We start from the raw sequence: 19,288 nt of genomic DNA on the forward strand, positions 1-19,288 counted from the left end.
CTCCCTCCAGCTGCCTCACAAGCCATTCGAAATGCTATTGACCCTTTTCTTTCAAAGGTGACAATAGTGTTTATGTATTGTGATGCAGTACTCTACAGGGGGGAGAGTTTTCAAAGTGCTTTTGAGTCTACGGTCACAGAGCATCAGAATAACTGCTTCCTACCCAAATAAAGATCACCCTATAGCTTTCTCTCAGCACCTGCCCCTTCTTATCCCCGTGGTTGGTGTCCCTTCGTTACCCTCCTTTGCCCTCCTCTCCTAGTGTGTCCTGTGCCCAAAAGCAGGAAAGTGGAAAACAATGAAACATTTTAAAAATGTCTCTTTTCAGAGCCGCCTTTCTCAGTTTAACAGTAGAACTAGCAAGTGACCGCTGTAGGCCCCCGCGCATTTTTGAAAAAATCCACTGACCATCGTAGGACACAGAAATGGAGGGTGCACGCGGAGTAAAACCAATTGACTTTACTCTGCGAGTAAGTGGTGGCTCTGACAAGAGCCTTTGGTGGTGTTGTGTCTGCTTCAAAAACTGTACATTGGGAAAAACGGAATGGCAAATAGGTTAGTGTGATTCCCAAAAAGGGTGCAATGCATTTTGTACATTGTGAAGAAAAATTTGGTTGCCAGCATATGTGAGATGGACGCCATCTCGGCGAAAAATGAAAGACCTCCGAAACAAAATGTTTTCATTGTGGAATGAGGACATGCCAACATCTCTTAGAAAAGCACAAACAGCCTTATTCACATTGGCCCTCATTACGACCTTGGCGGAAAGTAACTGACCTGACCGCCATAGCATAAATAGCGTTTCCGCCATTGCACGACGGAGTAAAGTGCGGCTAATTCTGACCCATCGGGCACGAGCACTACGCCATGGCGGAAGTGCAAAGTCTGCGATGGCGGAAATGTCCCCAAAACGCCCCTCACCGCCGTCGTACGGCGCCCTAGGTGCAATTCCGCCACCCATCATAGCGGTCACCGTAATGAGCGGTAATCGCAAAATACGGTGACCGTAAATATACGGAAACGGAAGTAAAAACATGGGCCCGGAACGGGAAACAGCACGCCGTACACCTATAAAATCAGAATCCCAACACAACCATCAAAAATCCTACCCTGAGACACATCCCAACCCGTTAGCCACCCTAGTGAAAACAATAAAAATGGGAAAAGTTGCGAAAAAAGCGTGCGACCGCAAGCGGCAGGTCCACTTCTCCCATGAGGAACTCACCGTGCTCACAGAGACCCTCCAGGAGAATGCTGCCGTCGTCTTCTCGACGCAAATGACCAGGACGGCACTTGCGAACAAGAAGGCCATATGGGCCCTGGTGGCACAGCGGGTAAGTGCGGTGGGGACCGCACCCCGCAACCCACAGCAATGCAGAAAGCGATGGGACGACTTGCGGATACGCGTACGGAGCATACTATCAGCCAACCGTAACATTGCCACAGCTACCGGGGGAGGATCGGAATCACCCATCAAGTTGACCCCCTGGGAAGAAATCTGTGCCTCCACCATTGGAATGGAGAGTATAGAGGGAGTCGGAGGGATGGAGAAAGGAGTGCAGACATCCGAAGAATCAGGTAGGTGGGCCAAATAAAACAATGCTAAATCCACAATGTTCAATCATGTGAAGTACCATGTGTCCACATAGTGCAACAGAAACAAATGTCCAGGAGAACGTCCACATACATTGGCCTGATAGCGCACTTTAAAAGTCACTTTAAATACATAAATAATTAAAAATCCTAAAAACACCCTCTACACGTGCAGCATGCACACCCTAACTGCAGGCTGCAAAACAACTGCATCCTCAATCCACACAAAAATGAAACCACCTCCAAGGCCCTGACCCAAATCACCCTCAGGTACCACCCCGATGCATGTGATACATTGCCATTCCAATTTCCACAGACCCATAAATAACGCTCGCCCTCCTTTACTCCAACACAGGGTCCGATTCAAACGACGAGCTTCAGGACACCCCTACCAGCACACCTGCAAAGAGGGCCAAGACCAACGGCCAAAGACCCTCCACCTCAGCTGCACGGATCAAGACACGGCAGCAGCACAAATCAAGTGGCAGCACACAGGAGGGGACTTCAACAGGCACCCCAGCAGCCAGCATGCCCACAACAGCAGCACCACAGGTCCCCCCAATGGATGCCACAGAAGGCACTGCTTCTGGTGGCAGCAGCACCATAGGTGACACTGCATTAATGGCAGCATGCTCCGACACAGAAAACGGTGCTGTCGATGTAGGATCCATCCATGACCTGTCTCAATCCCCCTGTTTGTTTCATCCCGTACACCATGAGGATACCACGCAGGGGCACCCACAAGACGACGACTGGCCATCCCCCACAAGCCCTGTGGCAAGGCAACATGAGGTGATCAGCCCCTCTGTGACACCACCGCAAATGGGCATGGCCCAGCAGAGGCAACAGTCCCTCGACCAGGTGATCGTGCAACAGCAGCAACTGGCCACGCTCCTCAAGGAGCATGCTGATGAATGTGGGGGTACTAAGGCAGCCATAGAAACATCAACTGAGACACTTAGGTCAGAAATGGAGAGAAGTACAGAGACACTAAGGGCACAAATGGAGAGAAGCACCGAGAGCCTGAGGGTACAAATGGAGAGAAGCACCGAGAGCCTGAGGGGGGAACTGCATGCGACGTCCAAAGACGTATGTGCTGAACTTGCCGCTGTGCGCCGTGTGCTCACTGAGCTCTCACAAACCCTTAGGGACATGCATGGACGTGAGCAGGCAGAGACATCATCCGTTGCAAGTTCCGTCCAGGGCAGCCCCCAACGTAGATCTGGGAGGAACCTGCGCTCCACAGGCAGGGGTGCCCCTGATACCCGGAGAGGGGGCTTGCAATAGCGTCTGCCCACTGACAATGAGCATCTTTGGACACTGGTGTTCGGGGGGGAGGTAGGAGGGTGGAGGGGGTGTGTTGGGCTTTCTTGGGTGGCGGGTCGATGGGGTGTGTAACATAATTTCACATATGCTATAAACATTTCACAATCATCCAATGAGATGTGTGGACATTGATCTTTGTGTACGAGGCCTTTATAGGCGTACAGTCCATATTGTGCATGTTCCAGACACACACAGTGCCACAAGTCCTGTGTCCATGTATCAGCCACCAGGCGTGAGTGCTAGAAGCATGAATCTATGATAATCTGACGAATTTCACGGCCCTCCTGTGCCTCGCGGACTCCTTGAGGTGCTGCCACATCCCCAACCTCATCATGACCATCTTCAGGTGCCTGCAGTTCTGCGTCAGGGGGCATGGGTACATTTCTACGTACGCACATGTTGTGTAGCATGACACATGCCATGACCATCTTTGCAACCTTCTCATGGCGGTACAGGAGTGCCCCGCCAGACCTGCTGAGGCAGCGGAAACGAGCCTTCAGTAGGCCGAATGCCTGTTCTATGACTACACGGGTACGTGAGTGGGCATGGTTGTAGTCCTCCTCATGCTGGTTCTGTGGGTTCCGGAGTGGTGTAAGGAGCCATCTCTTCAATGGATACCCGGCATCACCTGTATGTGGACAATAAAGGATGTTTGTGGAATGACATTGCTACGTACGCATCCCCCCCCCCTTCCTGCCAGGTCATTGCTGCATCACATACCCCACATTATCATGCATGAAATGAGACTCACCGAGTAACCAGGATCTGTTCCCTGCGTGTCGCTCCATGTAGCGTGGTATTGTAGAGTTCCTCAAGACCATAGAATCATGGGTTGATCCAGGAAATCGGGCACAACAATGTGTAATGATCCTGTTGGAGTCACACACCATTTGTACATTAAGAGAATGATATTGTTTTCGGTTGCGGTACTGGGCCTCCATGGCATGTGGGACAACCAATTCCACATGGGTGCAGTCGATGGCACCAATGCAACCCGGTATGCCGGCAAGTGCATGGAATCCCACTTTTGTGTTCGTAATTTCCTGCTCCGAGCGTGGTAGAGAGATGTAGTCGTCTGCGTGCTTCAGGAGGGCATCGAGCACTTGCGATAGTGTCCGTGACAACAGTGGCTGTGAAATGCCATGCAACTGTCCGACTGTGTGCTGGTAGGTGCCTGTGGCCAGGAAGTGTAGTACAGACACCACCTTCAGTAGGGGTGGGATGGCGGTTGGGCTATCTATCATGCTGGCAAGGTCAGCGTGTGTCATGTCCACAATGGCGGTTATGGTGTCCCGGTCCAAACGGTAGAGGATGTGGATCTGCTCATCAGTGAGGTTGAACGGATGAGCTCGGAGGCGTGGAATTGCGGGCTGCCTGCGTGGTGGTAGTGGCTGTGCTGGTGGGCCTTGCTGGCCCTGCCTTGCCCTCCTCCTCCTCCTGCGTCTCCTCTGTGCGGCCGGTTGTTGTAGTAGTTGGTGTTCGTCTTCTTCTTGAAGTTGGAGTACTTGCAGTGCTATCAGGTCCCCCAGGGCCAACATCGCTAGTCCTGCCGGTAGCATTTTGGAGTGGGTGTGGTTGAGGGAGGGGGTTGGGTGTGCAATTTATGTGTTTTCAAGCTGTATAGCCTCCACCTGTGGTGATTCATTCCACCTGTGCAAGCTGCAATCCCCTTTGGCCGAGCACGTCTCGCACACAACGCTGCAATTCGACGCATGGCATCTTGCTATTACAATCATGTATTTCATCCCGATGGAAGTGAGATATTGGTTCATATGTTCATTATGCTATGGTCCCATTGTTTCACATACTATCTTTACAGTCGCGAACAAACTTGTGAAGGGTCAGTGGAATGTAGTACTCGATTAACGGTGGACCCTCATGCAGCACTGTACCGAGCTTCACCGACGGACGGGGCGTCCCATTTGTGAGTGAAGGCAGTTGCCATTTGCACACACTGCCGCACTACATGGATGATTTTGTGATTTCAAGCGGTCACAGATGCCTTTTCGACGTGATGTTGCAAATGAGGAATTCGAAGGACAGCGCTTTCGGTTTTCAGCTAGCGGCGAGGAGACGCCCACAGGTCTGACTGCAGATATAAAGTTCTATTGTTTAATGTCCTTCGGACAGGGGCCATGGCGAGAATGCAATGATTGATATGAATAGTATGGGATGCGCAATAGCGTAGTCGACGATAAGGCAGGACGTTCCCAAATACATGTTACTTCACAACACTAGAATTCCGGGCTGGGGCACAGTGGATTTTGCAGACTGCATTACGCACAGACTCAATGGAAATTTCACATGTTATGTGAGTAAATAATCAGGCGTTTTCATACCGGGATGAGGGAATGATGTATGGATGCATGGACAGATGATTTAATTGAGAGTTTACCATGTACATGGCTTTTTGGAATCTATCCCCTTCCCCTGCGCTATGTGATGCAGAGCTGCCATAGTGGGACCATCGTCTATCTGCCCTTGTTGAACCCTCCCTGTCTCGACGCGCCTTCAAACACTTGTGTCTATGCACGTTACTAATCCCATCTAATGGATTCTGTTTTGACAGACGCATGCACACAAACACTCGTTTGTAATAGTGTTTTCACCTCGATTTATATAGTTATGATTCGCAAGTGATTTTTGGGTGGGAATAATCCTTTTGAGTGGGCTAACATGCATATGGCTGTAGATTTAGTGTGATCATTGAAGTGAGTAATTCAAATTAAGTTCTGATGCCCATACCATTCTTTTTCATTTCATTTGGGTGACAGGTATCTCCTCCCCTTTTGCCGCTGCCATCTGTGTGCCACTCCTGCAGATGGCTTTTACTCCCGACACCTGCTGCTTCGTGTTAATCAGTGGAGCACCATTACAATCTTATGGGACGATCGCCAATGGGCCACATGCCCTTACGCAGTGCTAGTGGCTAGGAGCAACATATCGACCTTTCAGCTGGACTAGTGCCTACCTAATGGGACGGCCCTGCGGTTCTAGGCGCTTCCATGTTGCCTTTTTGAACGTGAATGTAGCCGCTGTGTACCATGAAGGAACAGGGCATCACACAAGAAGAAGCTGGTCATTTATTGCGGATGCAGCCCACAATAATGAAATATATTTTGGAGTTCATGACCTAATAGCTGTATGGGCTTGGTGATTTTGTTGTGCATTCAATTTCTATTATGATATTAACCGTGTAGCGTTATTCTTTGCAAGTAATGTAGCATATTCCTATTTGTGGAGCGATGTATTGTGAGAAGATTTGCATTGGGTTCCGGCTTCTGAGTATAGTTGCGTGGTACTGTACTTGGCGCGTTTGCCTACGAAGCCCAGTGAGGTCAGGGATAGGGGCTGCCATTATGACTGTTTTAATGATGTCATGCTCAGGGGCGGGGGATTAGCTTTTGTGTAACAGATGCCGGTCAGCCAGGTGGATTGGTGGAATGATGTGAATATCAGAATATGGCTGGTCACAGGTGCCTGTGTTTGCGTGCGTTTCTTGGAGGGAGACTGAGGTCATGTCCATTGGAATAGCTTCTGTATTCGTGCCATCTGTGCCCTGCAGCTCCCATTGGCCCCTCTTGAGATGGGCCTGGCTGCTCAGTCACTCTGCCAACTTGTGTGGTACATGCTTATGCTGATGGTTGGTTTGTTTACTGGCAAGGGTACAGGGCTGGTGCAGTCTCCCTCAGGTTACTGCTTTGAATGTTGCCTTACACTGGTGTCAAGCGATGGGGGCCTGTTGTTGTTTTGTCTCATATTTCAGTTCATATTGCTGTACTTGAACCTTCACATGCCTGTGCTGCATCAGTACGGCAATGGTGACATGGCAAATATGGATGGCCACTCACAAGGCACTTGGAGCCCCTACATTCATTTGTTCGTTGGCATGCATGGGTGACTTGTACATTTCACTGGTTGCATTGTGTGACTTCATTGCACCTACGAGGAGTTGTGCAATGTGGCCAGGGAGTGGTGTACAGGCACTCAGTAGGGCCATTTACGGTTGGTTCGCGTTGCCGTACTTCTCACCATGGCGGAATGGTACTTTCCGCCATGCTTGATGGCGTTAGGTAAATGTCCGCTAGGGTCAGAATTTGCGTACCGTTGCGCCATGGTGGTAATTACGGTTTCGCATGGCGCGCGTGCGCGTACTTGGTGCAGTTAGCGTTGGCGTTCACTACAGTGTCGCTAATGGCATCGTACTTTACGGTGACGGGTCATAATCGCACCGAGCGCTATTCGATGGCGGTATTGCATTTCCGCCATCGTTTTTCGATTTCCGCCAGGGTCGTAATGAGGGCCATTGTATCTCGCTTTCTCCATTTATGGACCAAATGCAGAAGAACGCAGCCATATTTGTTTTTGTGCAATACGGGAAAAAAACTATGTGGCAATTGGGGAACATGTCCATGATCTGCGCAAGTCCTTCTTCATTGCAAATTGCAAAGAAATTCAAGAGACGTGGCCTAAACTGTTTCCTCCGCAATGAATGATAAGTATATCAGGATTACGCTCTGCCAGTAAAGTAACACAGAGAGGTACCAAGTCCAGCCATCTCATTACACGCACGCCATGCCAGTGCACTTCCGCATGAGGCAATCCAAGATCTGTAGATAGATGGCAATTTTCTGCATGCACCTTCAACCAATGTATCCATGAGTCTCACAAAATCAAGATAATCTGTTTCGAGCACACAGAGCCATAGCTGAGTGGTCTCCTGTCAGGGAGAGGACGGTCTCACTAAATCTCTCCATTCAGAACACACCTACTGAACTGTATTTGTATTGACCAATCCCTAGCTGCGCTCATTCTCATTTGCATGTGTCTCCACCCCAGAATCCCTGTTGGTAATATGTGCTGCCTGCAAAATATCGCCATGTCTGCGGACAAGTACAGGATCAGAGCGTGACGACTGTACAGTTAAGTAATAATCCCCTTTTCCTCTTGAAGGTGGGCTCTGAAAAGAGCCATTTTTTTTTTGGGCAGATGCCTTACAGACACCTGTTATTTTGTGGTTTTTAAAAATAAATTGTTCTTACTTTCCTCCTACAACCATTACAGAAACTTCTCTAAAGCAAGCCGTACATTGCAAAAGAACGTGACATTCCCAAAGAAGATAGTGCAACACCATCTGCTGCAAAATAATCTGCATTACTGGGATCAATGTTGTCGTGGCTGCAGAAAAAACATACCAGCTCGTAACATGGAAGCATGCATGCCACGATTTATGTTACACCTCCCAATACTTTGATCTGGACAGAAAACAGAACTGTTGTCCCATTTTCCTGTAGGGAGTAAACCGGAAATAATTACTTTAGCAGTTGGAAAGATATTCATGAGTGCTTGAACCAACTCTCTTAAATCTTCTAACAAAGTACGTGAACTCATGTACTGAAGGCAAGCGTCCCCAAACAGCACGATCCTCCCCGCAATGAGAGACAATGAAGGACTCTCCCAAGATGGGAATAAGGCCAAGACAGAGTGCGGGTGAGCGTAATTGGGAGTTTATCAATCAGAATAGGGCATGCAAAGAACTCTGCAAACTCCGAGAGCGCTCTGTCTGACAATAGCAAAGACAGGCGTATATATTTACAAAAAACGTCATAAGAACCTATACACTATAGGGGGCACAAGTTCAAGGGGATTGGGTGGCGACGACTAACTATAGGTGCTGCTGCGATGTGGTTGGCTTTGGCTGGTAGACGTCACTGGTCAGCCTCGTGGGTTGGGCTGGGCCTGGCAGGGTGGCAGAGTTCATCCAGGCGGTGTTGTGGGGCCATCGCGGCCAGTGGCAGAGATGAATGTCTTTTCCTGACTTGTTAGCCCTAAGCCGTGCACACCGCAGTCATTCAAACATTCTGGTATTATCTTCTTTAGTAAATCTTTCAATAGGTTATACAACAGGTTAATGCAACACAGGAGGAATGTACCTTGTAAGGGGTCTGGAGGTAATACGTCAGGACATGGTTACCAGTGTCCTGTTGACCTGGGCCATAGGTCGAGGGGCTAAGCTTCAGGGCCTGGGACTGGCCGTACATGTCTTACTGCCTTGTTAGAAGTTGTAATGTATGTTCCGCTGTGTGTTGTCAAAGTGTTGGGTGTCCTGATTGCACAGGGCCATAAGTCTAGGATGGTCCGGTGGGTTGCGAGGTTTACGAGGGGGCGCGTGTGTTCAGGCAGAGGTTTACTGCTGCGCTGTAAATAATGCAGGTGGCGGGTGGCGGCCTTGGGTGCTACAGAGGGGGTTACAAGTCTTTGAAGCGGCTCCAGTCTGGTTGGGGGAGGTAAAGCAGCGCGGCGCGGTCTCTGCTCTCATGCCTTGGCAGCCTTCGCAGGGTGGGAGGGGGAATGGCCTTGCACGTATTTCACAAAGGTATCTCCCTCGTGTGTTGCCGATTTAGGTAAAGACATCACAAACAGTTGAACACTCTATAATACTTATTTAAAACATTACAAAACATGCATTTAAACTTTGCTGGATGTGTTTTGATTATACCCAGTCTGAGTACCTTATTCATACATTATGTTTTAACAAGTACAGTATTTAGTTATATGCATATATATTTGCAGTAAGTGAGGTAGAGTTAGGATTGGTGGAGAACATAGAAAGTAACCCGCCACTTGTCCGTGACGGTGGTGGCGCATGTGGGGCCTAGACATGCACACATGACATGTGCCTTCTCGTGCGTTCTTCACATGGGCCCTTTGTATGGTTACATTCGTTTTTCTTGTGTCCTCTAGCAGCATTAGTTCAGTTATGGCGCGAGCCCATGGGGTGTAAGTTTTCCAGTCATACACGTAACAAACCGATTCCTTGTGCGTTCCGTTATTATTAGTACCCCACTGCAATGGTATATGCTCACCATCGCTTATGTCATGGGAGCATGATCTCTTGTAATTATACATCTTACAGGCTTTGTAATATAAGGGATTTTATGGAAGAAACGCATCCTTTGCAAGTGGTCTCAACATTAATATACAAAGATTCTCTGTCATATAACGACCAGTTTACTGTTCTTTTCATTTGCCTAGGCCTGCTGGCCGGGTCATGCTGGGAGCGATGATACACTGCGGGAGGTGAACTGTTACAATGTTAGTGTATTACACTAGCTCATGTCCGTCTTGTTCGTGGGAACGTGCTCGCAGCGGATCTGCCAGGGTGCTGCGGCAACAAGGATAATCTGAAACCCTCCAAGGGTGGGGGCCGCACTACAGTGTGCTGAGCTCACACCATCTTTACCAGACAAAATGGTTTCTGGGCCTAGCTGAATTTTAATACATGTGGGCAATTAATACGTGCGGGCAATGTCTCCAGTGGGTGAACCCTCCACAACCTGGGCCCGGGTGGCATGAGGGGACGCCCAAAGGACCCATAGTCCTCACCTGGGGAGAAAGCGTAGGCGAGGGGGGTCTTCTTGGACCAGTCCTCCCCTACAGTACCCCAAATGGCAAGCACCATAGTGCAAAAGTACCACATGAGGAGAGGTCATAGTACCCATTTGTCTGCAAACTTGCAGAATTGGTGCAACATCGCCATCAGCCTCAGCATTCCTCACCACCTCCACTCCTCTCACATCGAAATGGTGTGCCACATGCCTACTCTCTGCATAGTGCTGTAAGCCATGGACAAAAATATCTCCAAGCACCAAAAGCCTGACCCTCTCCAACTCTGCCATCTTCAGTATACGCACAGTCTTTCGACACAAAAGAGCAATGTGAACGTCTGATTGGCTAATGCCTACTGTCCCCTTTCCATGCTGGATTTGCTGTAGAAACCCGTATGCAACACGCCCTACCCGCGGACAAGCGTTGTGCACGTGCAGCACATAACTCTTACCCAGTCCTTCTACCCTTTCCACATCAGTCGCAAATCCAGTCCCTCCTTGGACACAACTAAGCAGTCACACAACCATCCACCAATCACATTAAACATTGCTAAATCTTACTCCGTCAGCAACATTGCGCACTTCAACTTTACTATCGATGACTCTGAATGGAAGTTGCATATCGTTGCAAAGCACCTACCTCACAAACGACTGTGCAAGTGTCGCGGATTTCTACGTACAACTCCATGCATGTGCACATGCATGAGTATAGAGTACCGGTATGCATATTTTTATCAGATAATATAAGCAACACTTATGATTTCATTTAAACAAATTAATACCGCTAAATCTGCATAGGCAATACATACCAACGCTTCCCATTTTAAGTACAAGATGTCTGAATTTTCATTAGCAAACCCCACTACCTCTATAGGCATAGGCATAACCTATACATACGTTACAGGCATGCCTATTTAGCGCGAAACTCGAGTTAACATTACAAAATGTCTGAGTTGTGTACTCTGTACGGCCTACAGTAATGCTACTTGCAATGTGATCATATGGAAAGATAAGCGCTCCCGATTGCTGTGGTGACATCTCCCTCTGAGGGTCTCCCACTTTTTCGGCATCGTACTTATAATTTGAAAGTAGAAAATGTTTTCCCATCTACTATAATGTCCTATCCTTACAACCTCTCTCCTATAGATAAAATAGCTTTAAAAAAACAAGGCATTTTCATAACCTTAAAATTGTTCTCATTTCCGAAGGACTTGCAAGTAACATACTGCAGAAAACATACAAAGACAGCACATAGTGAAGTGAAATGCACACATGCACTGTGTTGCAATACGCAAAGAGAATACTCTGACAAATGATGCACAATTAATGTGTACAGTATCATCCCTGCTTTAAACACACAAATTGAATATTTTTTTTTTCTCAATCACAGTGAAGACTACTCTCCTGGGAAGCAACAGCATCTACATTGCAAACAACATATATGAAGAAACCTGGTCTTTTCGCAAAAAAAAGTAAGTACAGTACTACCTTTATATTCTAACTATTCCTCAATGAGGGTGCGTGGGATATTTGTTAACTTTGGGCAGAATGGCTCAGAAATCCCTGTGTGTTTGGAACTCAAATAACATACGGAATCATTAGAATGTTAGTACTAGGAAAGAAATAGCTGTTTCAATTTTATGCCATTTCGTTTACAAATAATGCTTCTCGTCACCACTAGGCCACTTTGTACTGTCATCTAAAGCACATTATAGTGCTATATAAATAGGAAAATAGCCTTCCCAAGTCATTGTAAGAGTCCAATGCACATTCACACACAACGACAAAGAGCTTCCCCATCAAACTCCTGCATACATCCACACAACACACATACATTGTACAACAGACCAAAGAATGCCTTCTTTTTTTCAACAAACACCAAAGAATGGCTAACAAATAGCAAGTCCATAGAAAGGAATGCAGAATTAGAGCAAATAAAAAGAAAAGTGTCCAATCTAATATCCATCTGTAGTAGAGTTTGTAGAGAACGTAATAACAAACAATACAGTCGTTTAGCATATCAAAGGAAGCGGCAACTACCGAAACTTTACCTCCTACATCAGAATGTGTCACAAAACACAAAAATCTTGGCAAACAATCGGCTACCAATACAGCTAGCAATGCTCCTAATAATCCTGATATAGTAACAAGAACCCACAGTAAAAAAAGTATTTTAGCAAAAATAATTCGCCACAGAGTCCTTCAGAATCAAATAAGAAGAGGTTCGAGATCATCCTTAACCCTTAAAACCTACCGTAGAAAATTAATCCTACAAGCTCTCGTGGACAGTGCAATCCTTCTCAAAAGGAAGTTGTTTATATTAGTGTTAAGTAGGATGAAAGCACTAACAAAACTAAGTACCAAACTACAAAAGAAACTCAGCAATAAACGGAATGTGAACAAAAATAATTTCTTAAATGTTTGTGGAGGTGAATGGAGTCATACGACAACCACAGAACCATATTTTAATGAAGAAGCATACAAACAAAATCAAACAAACACCCTCATCCACTGCTGTGGATGGCAATTGTATGAAAAAATCAATAATACCATCATGGAACAAGAAACACTGCTTACAAAAGTATCCCCAGAAAACTCAGAATTACCTCTCGATTCGACAGAACCACACCATCCAGTATACAAATGGCCGTGAACATCAATGTGTGCCATTCAAAACAAATCTTTCAAATCTTTACGTCAGTTCCTCAATCAGCATGTAAAAGGTAAAGACAAAAGTAAAATGAAAGTGCTGCAAAATATGGATATTCGTCCTGTGCGCAAATACACAGGACTACAAGGACATTCATTAGCCTGCATTTCTGGGCCTATTTGCAAAAGCACCTTCCATGATATCAGAAGGATATCAGTACATCATTCAAATGTAAGAAATCTAGTGTGTAAAATATACTATGCAAAAAGTCCAGCTTCAGAATTAGGCAATTTAAATAATACTGTTCTGCATGGTACACCCAAATACTTACAAGAAGAAATTGACCGTATTCGGAGAAAATATTTTGGAAGTGAAAGCTACTTACAAAATGCAATAGTTTTAGAACATAGTAGCAACAATTCTGCACATAGCAACCTTCTATTACACACATACAGAAAATAAATCCTAAAATTTCAAAGGGAATAGGCTGAAGTACCAAACCATGTGTGTGTGTTGCCACAGAACGTTTTACAAAAGGAACACAAAAAATATAGACATAGCATACAAAATAGAAAACAATGAAGATTCTAAATGGTTTGAATTAGCTGTTTACCTTTTAGCAGAAAACAAATATGAAGTAACTGAATGCCTAATATGTTGCAGTTACTGCACTACAAAATTAGACAACAACCACACTCCTTCACGTGCTATTAAAAATAATTTGGAATTGTTCCCATAACCAAAAATCCTGCAACAACTCAACTTGTATGAGAGCATCATAATTCAAACAGTTCACCCATTTCAAGCAATTATACGCCTTCATCCAAAAACAGCAAAATTACCTCCCTCTAAATTGGTGGAAGGCATTCGTGGCAAAGTAGTTTATTTGCCATTAGATCTAACCGAAAATGTACACACTCTAGGAGTGCAACGTTCAATAGAGCATTCTTTAATAGTCTTGGCAAATGGTGTACCAACAAAAGACAACACAATTTGGCAACAACTGGTGGATTTACATAAAGTTCGACAAGCATTGCAATATCTAAAAGATAATAATGAGTACTACAAGGAAATAAATATTGAAGAAAGCTTAAGGGAAACAACTGAAATAATTCAAGAGCCATCAGAAACTGGAAAATTCGAACATCTGGATCCTGCTACAGTATCCACTCTTTTGGACCAGTACACAATTCATCCTTTGCATTCCAATGAAAGCATAGATGATGCACTAGAAACTTACCAAATGCGACAAACCGAAGGTTCACCAATGAGTATATGGGAAACAAGTATAGAAGCACATGCTTTTCCACTGCTATTTCCTACTGGCAAAGGTGGAAGATACGATGATAGACCCACTCAGATTGGGCCATCAGAATGCCGCTCATTACGAATGTATTTGCAAGATCCCAGATTTAGACAAAATGTGGAATACATATTCCACCTACTCTATGAAAGTGAATTAGCAATACTATGTTACCGAGTTGCACCCATTTTGAAATCTGGAACCCACTTTCAAAATATGTCAGCTACGAAGTTAATTTCAAAAAGTACAGGAAAAAGATGAGGTTTTACAATCAAGTATTACAAATTTGTTTGCAAACATGCGTGGTACATAGGAATACTGGTTCCGACGGCACAGAGAAGTGCGTTGTATGATCAAAAACCTTGGACCACCGACTTGGTTTGTTACACTAAGTTGTGCAGAATATGCATGGGAAGATTTACATGAGTTCCTGCGCATAGCAAAAAGCTGTAAAAACAACATTGATATATTAACACCGTTGCTCTCTAGATCCAGTCAATGTCTCAAGATATTTCCATCATCGTTTCATTGCCATGCTACACTTTATTTGCAATAAAACTGTTCCTCCCCTTGGAGAAGTGCAACACTTCTTTTGGAGAAAATAATATCAAGCCAGAGGAGCACCACATATTCACATGCTGTTATGGATCAAAGGTGCACCGGAATTTGGTCACGACAGTGATAGCACTGTTTTGCAATTTATCCAAAAATATGTCACTTGTGAAATCCCTTCACAACAGACACATAGAGAGTTGCATGGGCAGATTTTACAATTTCAAAGACACAAATGTGGCAAATATTGTCGCTGCAAATACAAAAACAAAGGTAAATACTACACCAAATGCCACTTTGGTTTCCCTAGACCAGTTACAGAAACAGGTGAAGTAAACAACTTCATGTCTTCAGTTCGACATAGTGTTAAAGGTAAATCACCTAAGAACACGTATTACATAAAAAGAACAGAACAATCAAAATATATCAATGATTACAATGCAATCATTGCCCTCTTATGGAATGCAAACATAGATGTGCAGTACATTGCAGACAATTCTACTGCTGTTGCACGATATGTTACAGCCTACTTAACAAAAGCAGAATAAACAGAGCTTCAAAACCTCTGGGATGACCTAGCATCAGACAAAACACTATCACAGAAATTGTACAGCCTAGGCATAAAAATGCTCTCTCATAGAGAATGTGGCGCCTTTGAAGCAGCAGATCGTTTAACCGGTACTGCTTTGTATGGAAAATCAGACAACATAGTATGGCTAAGTCTTGGTCCTGCTAAATCTAGGAAAAGAGTGCTGAAATGATATGAGGACATAGAAACAATTGCCAGAAATGATCCCAACAACCAAGACATTCTAAAAAACAATTTACTTGACACATACTATCCGAACAGGAGTAGCACTTTGGAAAGCATGTGTCTATACCACATCGCTCAAAACTTTGCATACAAAAATAATATAAAACCTGATGAAAGCAAACGTAGATATAGAGTGACCGATTGTGAAGGGAGCTTAGTGAAACTTACCAAACAAAGCTTAATTAATCATGTAAAATTGTCATTAAAAACTCCTCAACAGAAAGAACTATATTAAATGTCTCTGTTACAACTTTTTAAACCATGGAGAAAAGAGGAAGACATACTAGATAACTATGACTGCTATGAAGATGCTTTCAAAGCAAATGAAAGCGCTATCACCGATGTGAACTTTAAGCAGTACAAAACAATGTTACACAATGAGCAGCAAGAGGAAGAATAACTTCAGGCCCAACTAGATAAGGACTCTTCCGACAGTATTCAACCTCTGTAACAGGAAGTCAAGAACCACTAGGACAACGACTAATAGCAAATGAGTCAGAAGTAGCTATGGCAGAAGTAGAAAACACCATGTATCAGTATCAAGAAGATACAGAAGACTTAACTGTACAACAAGCCAAACTTAACAAAGATCAGCGCACCATTTTTGAAGACGTACCAAAACAAATTGTACATGGTGTACAACACGAAAATAAAGAATGTAACTGCCAATATTACAAACCTATACTCCTTTACGTGAGTGGTGAAGCTGGATCAGGAAAAACATTCTTGATCAAAATCATCAGCAAGTTTCTTCAACTATTGTCAAACAACAAACTGTCAGCTGTTGTAACAGCCCCCACAGGTTTAGCTGCCTAAAACATAGGCGGTGTCATTTTACACCGATTACTACTGCTTCCAGTAGAGCATCAAAATAAATTAGACTATTACAAACTTTCTGCAGAAGCTGCACTGTAAGTACGCAGAGTATTGAAAACATGAAAATGCTACAAATAGATGAAGTGAACAAGGTCTCCAACCTGATGTTGGCTTTGTTTCACCTCAGATTGCAGGAAGTACTTAAAAATAACAACAAAGAACTCTTTGCAGGGAAACACATTATCGTTTTCGGAGATCTTCTACAATTGACACCAGTGAAAGGTGAACCTATTTTTGAAACCTTAGGCCACACACTCTTCTGTAAAACTGTTGTCAGCATAGGAAATGCCAACCTCTGGCAACATTTCCAATACAGAGAATTAACAGAGAACATGCAGCAATCTGCAGATCTCACTTATGCCAACATCTTAAAAAGTATTAGAGTTGGTGTACTATCGCAAGAAGCACAAGTAGTATTGAAAAACTGGCACATTCTTGCACTTCAGGGTGATAATGCATGTGCAACTGATGTTATGGAACAATTAGCGCACAAAAATTTCAATTGTATGGCCTTAATGCCAACTCTTGCAAGCTGTTTCAAATTCAATGAAACAATGTTAAATACAGAAATGCAACCAATAATGGAAATTAGGGCTACAGACAAACTAGACGTACATGGTATGACAGTACCCATGTGTGAGCAAGCCACAACAAGACTAAATAGTTTCGAAAATTCAATCTCAAACACAACTGGGTTGGAAAAAATATAAAAATTATCCTTAAATTGTAGAGTAATGCTTAAACGTAACCTTGACTTCGAGCAAGGGCTAGTTAATGGAGCACTGGGGTACAGTTGTTGGCTTTCAATCATACCCACGTTATAACAATATCCAGTTTGTCAATATTCACTTTGATAAACTTTCAGAAATGAAAAGGATAGGGCACTCAATTGCTCAATTCCTTCTCTTCGAAGACATGTAAGTACGTAGAGAGCAATTTTCTCTAACTCTTGCATATGCAGTTACCATTCATATATCCGAAGGTCTTACCCTAGACAAAGCATTGATAGATATAGGAAACACAGTCTTTAAAGAAGGCATGAGCTACGTAGCATTATCACGCTTACGTACACTTGACAGTCTATTGCTAATGAACTTTGATGCAAGTAAAGTCAAAGCTGATATTCCTTGCATTCTAGAATACAATAGACTGCGTTCACTGTACACCCCCCATCTGAAACAATATCCTGTTCCAGATAAAGTAAAACGTGGTAAAAGAAAACTAAGTCAAACAGAACTGCAACAGAATCCAACAGCAAATCCCTCAAAGAAAACAAAAGAAGCTAAATCTTCATCAATAACCACAAACAAAGAAGAACCTATTAGGGAATGTGAACCAGGTACGTCTTCAAAGAAGGAACAGAAACTCTAAAAAATGCACTCAGATGCAGAACTAGCTGGTCCATTCAAATTTGCAAATGAAACTGGGGTCAGTTGCTATGCAAATGTAGCAATGGATATTTTATTTCAATTGCCACCAATTGTTAACAATATTTACTTACACTGTACAGACCAATTGAGTTTGCAAATGTTAGTGCTTCATAGAAACGCAACAAACAATCCTGACAACACGTACAGTGTGTATGGAATAAGGCAAGAATTGGACCACTGTGCTAAAATGGTGAGATTCACACGAAGATCCACAAGAATTTCTAAAGTACTTACTACTAGTATTGGAAAACAAACGCATACCTGTAAATGAAATCTTCCAGATTTCGGACATGAGGAAACATACATGATACATGCACTCTCTGTAGCAATGTGATACAGAAACAAATCCCAAATGAGCGATTTGTGTATGTTTACATATCTAATTGTAAATCTATTCCATTTCAGCAACTTGTACAGAATGCAAACCATGGCAGATTATGTACTATTTGCAATTCAGACAATCGCTTCACCTTACTGATACAATCACATAGTGCCTACATAATACTTATGCTTCTACGTTATAATGCAGATGGTACTAAAAACAACTGCAAACTGACTGGATTCACACACGGTCAAATGCCACTTGGAAAGAAAACCTTTACAACAATAGGTATTATCTACAATGCAGGAGCTACAACCAATACAGGTCACTACAATGCATACATTTAAAAGAAATGTGGATGGTTCAAATGTAATGATAGCACCATTACTCTAAAGCAGAGATTGCCAGGTAATTTTACAAATGCGTATTTAATCTTCTTAAAGCCAAAATTTAGTAAATAATGTGACTTCAAGATTACCCAAAAATTAAGTGAAGGACTACAAACAGTTAGAATACGCCTACAGGTATCTAACTGCCCAAGAGGATATAACAATGACACAAATAAATGAATATCACAGATCTGTAAAAACAAATGCACAGTTAGAATACGCCTACAGGTATCTAACTGTTGTTAAAAATCGGCAGCAAGGCAACAAACATAACATTAATCAGAAAGAAGAAGAAAGCACTCGAAGGAAACAAGGAAGTTGTTAGTACCATAGCAAATAAAGTTTTTTTTAATCCGACAAGGATTTCTTTTCCCCAGACCCAAGGATTAGAAAAGCAAACACAGAAACTGAGAGGAATGCACAGTACACTGGTTTGTAAACTAAATATGAGGGTAAAAAAAAAAGTTAACTGTCTATTATGCAATGTAGTAAGTTTTCATACAATGCAAAGACTAACATACCTTTTTCTTTTTATCACAGAAATTAAGAAAGGATACTTCCGCCAAGTAATAAAGGCATTTTAAACATATATGGATTCTGAACAAAGTAAGTCGTAAGTATATTAGCAGCCATTTTGTACACATG

Source organism: Ambystoma mexicanum, chromosome 5q (genome assembly GCF_040938575.1).
Source record: "Ambystoma mexicanum isolate Mex_15411 chromosome 5q, UKY_AmexF1_1, whole genome shotgun sequence".
NCBI lineage: Eukaryota > Metazoa > Chordata > Amphibia > Caudata > Ambystomatidae > Ambystoma > Ambystoma mexicanum.